Here is a 12,231-nt window from a genome sequence, read left to right as displayed (position 1 = left end):
GGGCTAAGGGGGGGTGGGACAAGTAGAGCTGGATAGAGGGCCAGTGATAGGTGGAGATAACCAAAAGATGTCATAGACAAAAGGACAAAGAGGTGTTGAAGGTGGTGATATTATCTAAGGAATGTGCTAATTAAGGGTAGAAAGCAGGACGAGCAAGGTACAGATAGCCCTAGTGAGGGTGGGGTGAAGGGAAGGGATCGAAATAGGCTAAAAGGTAGAGATAAAACAATGGATGGAAATACATTTAAAAATAATGGAAATAGGTGGGAAAAGAAAAATCTATATAAATTATTGGAAATAAAAAGGGGGGGATCAGAAAGGGGGTGGGGATGGAGGAGAGAGTTCAAGATCTAAAATTGTTGAACACAATATTCAGTCCGGGAGGCTGTAAAGTGCCTAGTCGGAAGATGAGGTGCTGTTCCTCCAGTTTGAGTTGAGCTTGAATCTTTGAAACCCTGATTAAAATTAATGGAATCCCATAATTTAATCTATTCAGTGGATCCTTACATTTTGGTGGGGGGTGGGGGGGGTGGGAAAGGGGTGTGCCATTCTGTCATGCTGAATATTTCATTACCGGGCATAACTTACCAACGATTCTGATTTTGTTTGCTCACTTCCTTGCAATCTTTTCACATGTCCCAATAAAAAGAAAGCGCTTTTGTTTTCAGCTTGATTCACCGTCTCCTTTAATTCAGTCGCTGCGCTTAAGGAGTTAAGGAAAAGCCCGCAGTCACAAAAATCATGTTCAGCCTAGGGGGGTCACACACTGTTGCAAACTTATCAGTTGTTGCCAAGTAGGTTGCTTACCGGAGGAGCCAAACGTAACAAAATACAATGTGATCCCTCAGGTGTGTACATTATTGCCAAATTTTTCAATTTATCAGATTGACTAAGTTCTTGCTGACTCCATTGCTGTTTGTATAAGATAACTCCTTTCAAAATCTTGGAGTTGATCAGGTGGAGCAAACTTGGAGTGATTCTGTCTATAATTTTCAGCATGTTAACTCCCGCGGTTTATGAGAATGTATGTTTTTTTTAAAAAGAAATCACGACACGTGCAAAAGGCAGAGAGGGGGAGAATTTTTTTCTCTCAGAGGGTTGTGAGTCTTTGGAACTCTCTCCCTCAAAAGGCGGTGGAAGCAGAGTCTTTGAATATTTTTAAGGCCGAGCGAGATAGATTCTTGATTAACAAGGGGGTGAAAGGTTATCGAGGACAGGCAGGAATGTGGGGCTGAGGTTACAATCAGATCGGCCCTGATCTTATTGAATGGCAGAGCAGGCTTGAAGGGCCGAGTGGCCTACTCCTGCTCCTAATTCGTATGTTTGTATGTAAAAGTTAATGATACAGTTAATTAATATTCAAATTGCTAAATTCCAATGATCTGATAATTCTGTTTTGTGAACATTAATTTCCTACATTCTCATATTATTGAATTTGTTATTTAATTCTAGTTACTAGATAATTACATGTTTTACCGTAAAGTGATTTTGAATTACCAGAAATAGATTATAAAATTGATAATTTAATGTAGAATTTGCAATTTGTTAATTAAAATTGCTTTTATTTTCCTGATGCAAAGACTTAGTGTAGTGTGATATCTGTTAATTATCTGTCTGTTCTATTACTGTTCACCTGATTGACTGTTAGAATATAAAACAAGGTGCTGCTTCTCAAAGAACCTGTAGGTGTGCAGGATTAAACCAGTAATTAAAGTTATTTACCATAAGGTTTGTTGCTTATTACCCACATCATCCTATTCAATGATTTAGGTATCAGGGCAAATGTGAATACTCCTTGAGAATGTGGGGAGTGAGGTTCCCACCTTTTCTTAAACACAGGGAGGATTCTTCATGGTCCTGCAGGTTTGGAGGAGGAGGGCCCAGCAGCAAAATTTGAGAATTGCATGTTGGGTGGACTCTCTGATGCATTCCCAACTCTGAATGACCTGGCTGGAGATTGGATCAATAAAGCGGTGGCTACTCGTCCAGCAGCATCGAGTATCCATTTAAGCCAATTAAAGGACCAACTGGAGGCTAGTCACTGATGCCACCGGGATCTCCTGCTGAGCCAGGAGGCTGGCAGCAGCTTGGAGACGGTCTCCAGATGGCAGGTAGGTCGGCCATCAGCGCCTTCGGTCACTGGTCCCATGAATGCGCCGCAAAAGTGCAAAAGCTGCAGCATTGGCCATAATCCTCGAGGGATTGCCATTGAATATCAGAGGGAAATGGTTAGATTCTCTCTTGTTGGAGATGGTCATTGCCTGGCATTTGTGTGGCATTGTTGCTTGTTATTTGCCACTTATCAGCTCAAGCCTGAATATTGTCCAGGTCTTGCTGCATATGGATACCGACTGTTTCATTGAGGAGTTGCGAATGTGCTGAACATTGTGCAATCATCCACGAACCTCCCCACAACTGACCTTATGATGAAGGGAAGGTCATTGATGAAGCAGCTGAAGGTGGTTGGGCCTAGGATGCTACCCTGAGGAACTCCTGCAGCGACGTCCCGGGTCTGAGATGACTGTCCAATGACCTATCACAATCATCTTCCTTTCTGCTAAGTATGACTCCGACCAGTGGAGAGTTTTCCCCCTGATTCCCATTGACTCCAGTTTTGCTAGGGCTCCTTGATGCCACACTCGGTCAAATGCTGCCTTGATGTTAAGGGCAGTCACTCTGACCTCACTTCTTGAGTTCAGCTCTTTTATCCATGTTTGGATCAAGGCTGTAATGAGGTCAGGAGCTGAGTGGCCCTGGCAGAACCCAAACTGAGCATCAGTGAGCAGGCTATTGCTGAGTAAGTGCCGCTTGATAGCACTTGCCAACATTTCCATCACTTTGTTAATGACCAAGAGTAAACTGATAGGGCGGTAATTGGCTGGGTTGGATTTGTCCTGCTTTTTGTGTACAGGACAGAGCTGGGAAATTTTCCACATAGCCAGGTAGATACCAGTGTTGTAGCTGTACTGGAACAGCTTGGTTAGAGGCGCGGCAAGTTCTGGAGCACAAGTCTTCAGTACTATGGCCGGAATGTTGTCAGGGCCGATAGCCGTTGCAATATCCAGTGCCTTCAGCCATTTCTTGATATCACTTGAAGTGAATCAAATTGGCTGAAGACTGGCATCTGTGATACTGGGGACCTCAGGAGGAGGCCAAGATGGATCATCCACCCGGCACTCCTGGCTGAAAATGGTTGCAAATGCTTCAGCCTTGTCTTTTGCAGTGATGTGCTGGGCTTCCCCATCGTTGAGGATGGGGATATTTGTGGAGCCTCCTCCTTAATTGTCCACTACCATTCACGACTGGATGTGGCAGGACTGCTGAGCTTAGATCTAATCTGTTGGTTGTGGGATCGCTTAGCTCTGTCTATCACACGCTGCTTCTACTGTTTGGCCTGCAAGTAGTCCTGTGTTGCAGTCTCACCAGGCTGATACTTCATTTTAGAAACATTAAAATATGGAAAATAGGAGCAGGAGTAGCCATTCGTCCCCTCAAGCCTGCTCCGCCATTCAATATGATCATGGCTGATCATATCTCAATGCCATACTGCCGCTCTCTCCCCATACCCCTTGACGCCTTTAGTGTCTAGAAATCTATTTCCTTCTTAAATACATTCAGTGACTTGGCCTCCACAGCCTTCTGTGGTAGAGAATTCCACAGGCTCACCACCCTCTGAATGAAGAAGTTTCTCCTCATCTCAGTCCTAAATGGTCTACCCCGTATCCTGAGATTGTGACTCCTTGTTCTAGACACCCCAGCCAGAGGAAACATCAACCCTGCATCCAGTCTGTCCATCCCTGTCAGAATTTTATACCTTTCAATGAGATCCCCTCTCATTCTTCTGAACTCCAGTGAATACTCAAAATTCTTTTTCTGCTCCTCAAACAGCTGTCGCTCTTTATAAAACCATTCTTCCTCATCCAGCAAATCAGAACCACAGGCAAAATCATCTTTCTGACCAAATCTCTCCTCATACGACAATCCTGCCATCCCAGGAATCAGTCTGGTGAACCTTTGCTGCACTCCCTCAATGGCAAGTATATCCTTTCTCAGATAAGGAGACCAAAACTGCACACAATGCTCCAGGTGTGGTCTCACCAAGACCCTGTACAGCTACAGTAAGACATTCTTGCTCCTGTACTCAAATCTTCTTACAATGAGGGCCAACATACCATTTGCCTTCCTAACTGCTTGCTGCACCTGCATGCTTGCTTTCAGTGACTGGTGTACAAGGACATCCATGTCCCTTTGTACGTCAACATTTCCCAATCTATCACCATTTAAATAATACTCTGCTATTCTGTTTTTCCTACTGAATTGGATAACTTCACACTTATCCACAACTGCATCTGCCATGTATTTGCCCACTCACTCAACTTGTCTAAATCACCTTGATACCTCTTTACATCCTCCTCACCACTCACATTCCTACCTAGTTTTGTGTCGTCAGCAAACTTGGAAATATTACATTTGGTTCCCTCATCCAAATCATTGATATATATTGTGAATAGCTGGGGCACAATCACTGATCCCTGTGGTACCCCACTAGTCACCACCTGCCACTCCAAAAAAGACCCATTTATTCCTACTCTTTGTTTCCTGTCTGCTAACCAATTCTCAGTCCACGCCAATATATTACCCCCAGTCCCATGTGCTTTAATTTTGCACACAAACTCTTATGTGGGACTTCATCAAAAACTTTCTGAAAATCCAAAAACAGCACATTCACTGGTTCTCCCTTATCTATTCTACTAGTTATGGCCTTAAAAAACACTCCATTAGGTTTGTGAAACATGATTTCCCTTTCATAAATCCATGTTGATTTCGTCAAACATATTTTTGATATTTTCTAAATGTCCTGTAATCACATCCTTTATAATAGACTCTAGTATTTTCCCTCCTACTGATGTTAGACTAACTAGTCTGTAATTCTCTGTTTTCTCCCTCCCTCCTTTTTTAAATAGTGGGGTTACATTTGCCACCCTCCACTCTGCTTGGATTGTTCCTGAATCTGCAGAGTTTTGGAAGATGACAACCAACACATCCACTGTTTCCATGGCCACCTCCTCTAGTACCCTGGGACGTAGATTATCAGGTGCTGGGGATTTATTGGCTTTCAGTCCCATTAATTTCTCCAGCACTTTTTTTTTTTACTAATGCTAATTTCCTTCATTTCCTCCTTCTCACAAGACTCATGGTTCCCTAGTATTTCTGGGAAGTTATTTGTGTCTTCCTCCGTGAAGACAGAACTAAATTAGCTGTTTAATTGCTCTGCCATTTCCTTGTTCTCCATGATAAATTCTCCCATTGCAAACTGTAAGGAACCTACATTTGTCTTCGCTAATCTTTTTCTTTTTACATACTTATAGAAGCTTTACAGTCTGCTTTTAAGTACCTTGCAAGTTTACTCTCATACTCTGTGTTTCCCCTCTTGATCAATCTCTTTGTCCTCCTTTGCTGAATTCTAAACTGCTCCCAATCCTCAGGCTTGCTACTTTTTCTAGCAACTTTATAGGATTCCTCTTTGGATCTAATACTATTCTTAATTTCTTTTATTAGCTATGGTTGAGCCACTTTTCCTGTTGTGTTTTTGCACCAAAAAGTAATGTCTAACTGTTGCAATGCATACATTCATTCCTTAAATATTAGCCATTGCCTATCCACCATCATGCCTTTTAATGAAGTTCCCCAATCTATCGTAGCCAACTCACCCCTCATACCTTCGTAATTTCCTTGTTTATATTTAAGATGCTAGTTTCGGATTGGACTACTTCACTTTCCATCCCAATGAAAAATTCCATCACGTTATGGTCACTCTTCCCTAAAGAACTCGGCACAACAAGATTATTAATTAACCCCTTCACATTGCACGCCGTTTCATTTTTACATATGCCAGGTGCTGCTCCTGGCATTCCCTCCTGCACTTTTCATAGAGCATGTATTGATTTTAATAGAAAACAGCTTGTACACATTCACACAGCACAGCTAAATGTATTTTGTGAATGACTATTTACTAAATGGACATGCAGCACCATTCAGTAACCAAGGAAGTAAAGGCATCATGAGGATTAGAAAACACTTGCACACTTTGCTGTCTGTCTTCCCATTTTGTTAACCAATGCACAAAAAGGTTTCAGTACATATGCATATACAGTGCGAATATGAATATTGAGATCACATGCCCAGCAAAAGTGGTTATGATTCATTTTTAATTTACTGATTAGAATTGCAATTCGCCACACCTCGATTCCCAATTTGCCCCACCTGGATTCTCAATCTGTCAAGTGTGTGTAGTGCTGAATGCATTGGACAAAGCTGATGCAGGGTCAAATGGTTCTAAAAATGTAACATGTGTCTTCCCTTAAATTACATTTATCATATCCACAGAGAGTGCAGCATTCTAAGTGGCACTTCACTGACAATATTGCAGGATGATGTGTCAGAGCAGGAATGAGGGAGTACTCACAGCTAGGTCCAGTTGATCTGCAGCCTTTACAAATTCTCCAGTATATCAGCTGGAAGAGATCGCTGTTCAAATTTCCTGGATTCAATTCGCTTAACGTCAGATTGCGCTTTGTAAGCAATGTCTTTTGGACAAGAGGAATTTTGAATGGGAAGCCGCAGTGGAGGTTATCATGCATATCTTCTGGAAGTGGCACATTCACAATAGAACTTGCACTGGATGAGGCAATAATAGTCTCCTTAAGATGTCCCTCAGCTAACTCAACGAACATCTTGGGCAATATCCTGGAGTGGCAAGGAAGAAGACAAGAGGAGAATGACTAGTGGGCATCATATCGCCCCAGAGGATATCAGTGTGTGGCAAAGCGGCCCTAACAAAACATTGCAAGTTACTTTATAACTAGACTTTGCTGTTCTTGCATTTTCACAGATAGTTTATCAACACTTCCATCCTTGGGGCAAACCCTCGTGTTCTTGAACGAAATGGACCAAGCAAAAGGAACCTGGTAGAGCTGAAGCCGATGATGAGGCAGAAGACCCAAGGTGGGGTCTTATACATTATAAAGCGTGAACGTCCCTACACATGTGCATATACATGTGCTCTCTATGAAGTAAGTGAGGAGGCAATGGGTCATTGCTCACACACTGTATCTGACATGCCCCTATGAATGTTGTTGGCCCTGCTGATCACACCCTCGGTATTATAGATTGCTACCTGACTCTAAAATCTAACCCCCTACCACCACCTCGGGTCTTCCGCCTCCACATCAGCTTCAGCTCTACCAGGTTCCTTTTGCTTGGTCCATTTCGTTCAAGATCACGAGGGTTTGCCCCAAGGGTGGAAGTGTTGATAAACTATCTGTGGAAATACAAGAACAGCAAAGTCTTGTTTAAATGAAGTTGCAATTCGGATAAATTGAAGGATCATATGATAAAACTGTACAAAAACGTGAACACTGAATAGTGCTTTGAGCTTTTGAAGCCGCAACTGATTATGGGCCGTAAATAAATTAACATGCTTTAAAGCAAGGCTGTCTATTTTTTGTCTTCACTTGCTGCACAATGTTTATGTTGGAGCTACATATAAAACTTAATTCCATAATCTCAATAATTTCCATACATCTTATATTGCTGATACTTATTGACCTCAATGTTCTGATTTAGGACTGATTCGCCAATGAGATAACAGTGCCAAAAATAATCTTCCCAGACCCCCTAACCCACAAAATTGAAACAGGACAAATCAGCAAATTGAAAATCTTAAGTGTAAACAGTACTGAACTGCCTGAAGCTTGAGGGTCGGATTAATAATTCCACAGGGCTGCAAGTGGCTATAGGACATTGACTAGACAGCCCAGATCTAAAGGACTCCATTTATGTATTACTGCAATGCATATCCAACATGTAATGATAACAGGTTATAAATGAAGTATTAGAGGCTGTCCATGAAACAAAAACCACTACACTTCAGGAGTACTTCATCAGCTTTAAGGCTTTTGGCAAGTCCTGACCTGGTGAAAATTGCTGTGTGAATACAAAGTCAGTGGGGTCAGAACTTTGTTCCACAAGATCACTATCTAGGCTTCACTTAGCTCTCTTCTACTGAAATCTATATTTATCTAAAACAAAAACAGAAACAGAAATACTTGGAAAAACTCAGCAGGTCTGGCAGCATCGGCAGAGAAGAGCACAGTTGACGTTTCGAGTCCTCACTGTGACGTGAACTGTGCTCTTCTCCGCCGATGCTGCCAGACCTGCTGAGTTTTTCCAGGTATTTCTGTTTCTGTTTTTGTTTTGGATTTCCAGCATCCGCAGTTCTTTGCTTTTATCTCTATATTTATCTAGTCACTCAGTGTAGTTATTCTATTTATGCCCTGCTCTTGCAATTCTCGGGGGCTGTGACCTTTTTTGGTTCAATGGCTTTGATTTTAACCACCAACTCCCTGTTCGTTTTGGATCTTCACCAACACTTTTTTTTCCCTTTTGGGGAATAGTGGGGAAATGTTGGAAGGATTAGCAGGTTGTTATGAAAGTATACTAATTTTCATAATATTACTCTGGTTTGTTGGAAAGTAGGTTTATGGGTGTGAGTGCGGATGGTTCTGTCTGTGTGATTTAATTACATTTGGAGTCAGGTAACTGCAAGCCAGAAATTATCAAAAGAAGCTTGGTGTAGAAATGAGCTTAAAATGCTAATGAGTAAACATGGATGCTGTTTTAGCTTGTAAGGTGTGAAGGGAATTTGCATTTTTAGATAACTGAAGAGATTGTTTGGTTTTCAAAAGGATGTTTGTCTGTTTACAGCTAGCCAGAAAAGTAAGGCTAAGGAGTGAGTTGATTTTTCTCAAAGGTTATTGACAATATTGGCAACATGGAAGTTTTTATATTATGGGAAAGGTACAGTTCCAAAGACATATGGAACAATAGAATTTACATATTGAAGAGAGAGAAACATATATATAAAGGAGAATGAAAGGCTATGTGGGGGCCATGTAAGATCTAACGGGAGTGTGTGACGCAGCCTTGAAGAAGCTCCCAGCTATTTATACAAAAGTATGGTGTATTCAGTAACTAAGGTTGGAGAAAGCCATTTGGAATTCCACTGTCAAGTGGGTACTGTGTTAACTTGCTGTTTTTAAAAAAAATCTATTTGGACTGTTGCCTTAAAGGGGGTGTGTAACTGGGAGTCAGGTTAATTAGGAATTTTAGGATTTGTCATAGTATTAAGAGATTGTAGTATTATGTATGTGCTTGAAGACTTTTATTTTGTTAATAAATATTTTAATTTAATTTTTAAAATCTCTAAAGGTCTTGATGGACTCATTACTTCTGAATTCAGTGCACACATCTCATAATAAATACAAATTGTAAAACCATTGTGATAGCGTGAACAAGTTTCCCTTGTGGATTTGGTCCACCTGGCACACATCATCTGCTACATCATAACAAGGCTGAATATTGACCTCTGCTATGAAGGCTCCTTCCACAGCCAACAAGTCCTGGAATGAGAGTTGAACCTGGAGCTTCTAACCCAAGGGTTGGGGTGCTACCCATTGAGCCCAGTCCTGTTGAGGTGGTTGGGTGAAGGGTCCAGCAAGGTGTTAAAATCATAAAAGTGGAGATCTCACCTCCAAGTCGCTCCATTTCCAGCTGCCATAATATATTTGGTGGCATTTATGTTGCCAGCATTGTGATGCAATTTTACCGTCCACGGTGAGGGAATTCTGTGCTGTCTGGAGCTTGGCAGCAGCAACACAGTGGCTGGAACGGACGGGCCAGAAGAGACCCAGGTTAAGTTTCAAAACCTAGCCTGTCTTTGACCTGGGATAGCAGGAGTGCATAGCGAATTGGCACATTTGTTCTGTGCAGTGAACCTTATTCCTATCACTTCTTGGGTCCACATGTTTGTGCTCAAGGTGCGACAATTATTAGTGCGACACGAATCATCAGGCATCACTGAAAGCTTTTTTTGCACCCTGTCCCCTGCCCTTCCCCCACCCTGTCCTAACTGAAACCCATTTGATGTGGGATGGATTAATTTAGCAATCGGGTTGTTAAGGAGCAACGCTTAGCCCTAGGGCATATGTAGTGCGGATTCCCCAGATGAGTGCCACAAATGGGAAAGTCTGAGGAGAGATTTGACTATTGATGGAACAGGGGAGGTGAAGAGTGGATTTAATAGGGATTTTTTTTGAATTGTGCAGGGTTTTGAAAAGGTGAATCAGGAAAGATGACTTTTTCCACTAGTTGGGAGGGTCAGAGACCGGGTGACCAATTTAAAGATGTTCCAAGACATTAAGAAGACGTTTGTTTCTGCAAAGGTTTACCAAAACATGGAATACTTTACCGCAGTCAGTCATTGATACATTTTTTACTGGGAAAAGTTGACAAAAACTTAGGCCAGGATTTTACGGCCCCGCCGGGGCGTGTCTCCCCCTGCTGGACGCGTCGAGCCATTTAAATCTGCATTCAGTTTGGCAGGACCGTAATATCCCACCGGGCAGGAGGAGCTGTAAAACTCTAGCCCTAAAGTAGATGAAAATACAAGGAAAATGCAGGGTTGGCGGAATTAGATTTGATCTGGTAAAGATTTGGTTCTATAGCAGAATATTCACCATTACTTTATGGGGAGATGGCGGTGCAGTGGTAATGTCACTGAACTAGTCCTCTGGAGGCTCAGGCAAATGCCTCTGGTGATATGGGTTCAAATCCCACTACAGCAGCTGGTGGAATTTAAATTCAACAAATAAGTCTGGAAGATGAAGCTAGTCTTAGTAATGGTGACCATGAAACTTAGTAATGGTGACCATGAAACTATCACTGATTTTTGTTAAAAACCCATCTGGTTCACTAATGCCCTTTAGGGGGTGGGGGTTGGGGTAGGGGTAGGGGTAGGGTAAGGGGTGGGGAGCAATCTGGCCTACATGTGACTCCAGACCCACAGCAATGCAGTTGACTCTTAACTGCCCTCTGAAAAGCCACCCCTTTCAAGGGCAATTAGGGATGGGCAACAAATGCTGGCCTTGCTAGCAATGCCCACGTACCATGAAAGAATAAAGGAAGGAAAATTAGAATCACAACACAATGTTGGAGGCACATTGGCATTTGTCTTTATAATCAATCATAAAGATAAGGTTCCCAAACGAAAGAAAGACTTGCATTTATGTAGTGCCTTTCACAATGTCAGGACATGCTAAAGTGCCTTACAACCATAGAAGTACTTTTTTATTTGTAGTCACTGTTGTAAGGTAAGGAAAATGTGGCAGCCAATTGTGAGAGCACAGCAAGGCCCCGCAAACAATAATGTGATAATGACCGTTTAATCTGTGTGAGTTACCCGTGTTCAGGGTAGGCTCCCCCTCCACCTTATATTAAAAGTAATTTGAAGAATTCTAAGAACTGAGTTGGGGCAGTTTTTCAACAGAAGTGAACAAGATGATCTTTTTGGTCTGTGGCCTTGCCCTTCTGGATTAGAATCAATAGATTAAAAGGAGTTTCTAATCTGAGCCCTGCTCAAGCAGCGACAAAAATAGCCTTTCCCTATTGCAGGGAATTTCTAAGTAATTTTGAACGTCGGTCTTGAAGGAATGTGGGTCTGGCCTGTAGAGGGTAGTGCAGAACTGTTGGAATTTCCAATTGGAGGTACAGGATTACAAGCCTTCCAGGGAGATATCCTGAAGATTTCTCTGTTGAGATTTATTTTAGAGAGTGCGGAAGTAGGTAGGTAGCCCACTTTATTTCCCATTTTATAATCCTCAGCCCTCATTAACTCTACGCAGTTATGCTGTCAACTGGCTTCAAGGTTAGAAGATTATTCTCCGGTGTCTGTTGTAAGTGAGAGCTTGCTGCTTTTACTAGGACCAGAAAAAATAACAGCCCCTCAAGTATTCCACCTGTTCCTTTAATTCTTTATTATTTAATTATATATTATTTGATATTTTAAAATCACAGGATCACTTGTGCAAATCCAATCGTGAAAAGGTGGTCCCCATCGATGGTAAATTGTCCTTGTAAGATATTTTCCCAGTTAAAAATGCAGCCACTGCACAGAGGTGGAGAAACACTAGGCCCTCTGGGCAACTCTGCCAAGGTCAATGTCATAATGCAACCCCATCACTTCTAATACGCGGGGGACGGGGTAAACAACAGCCTGGTAAAGAACATTGACTTAACTCTTAACCATGCCAAGACAATGTAGCAAGGACTCTCTTCCATTCCCCCTTTCTAAACTGTTCAATCTCCCCTTCTGGGGCCAATTGCAGGAAAGGG

Source organism: Cetorhinus maximus, chromosome 15, assembly GCF_964194155.1.
Source record: "Cetorhinus maximus chromosome 15, sCetMax3.hap1.1, whole genome shotgun sequence".
Classification (NCBI taxonomy): Eukaryota; Metazoa; Chordata; class Chondrichthyes; order Lamniformes; family Cetorhinidae; genus Cetorhinus; species Cetorhinus maximus.
Note: the sequence above shows the minus strand (reverse complement) of the source record.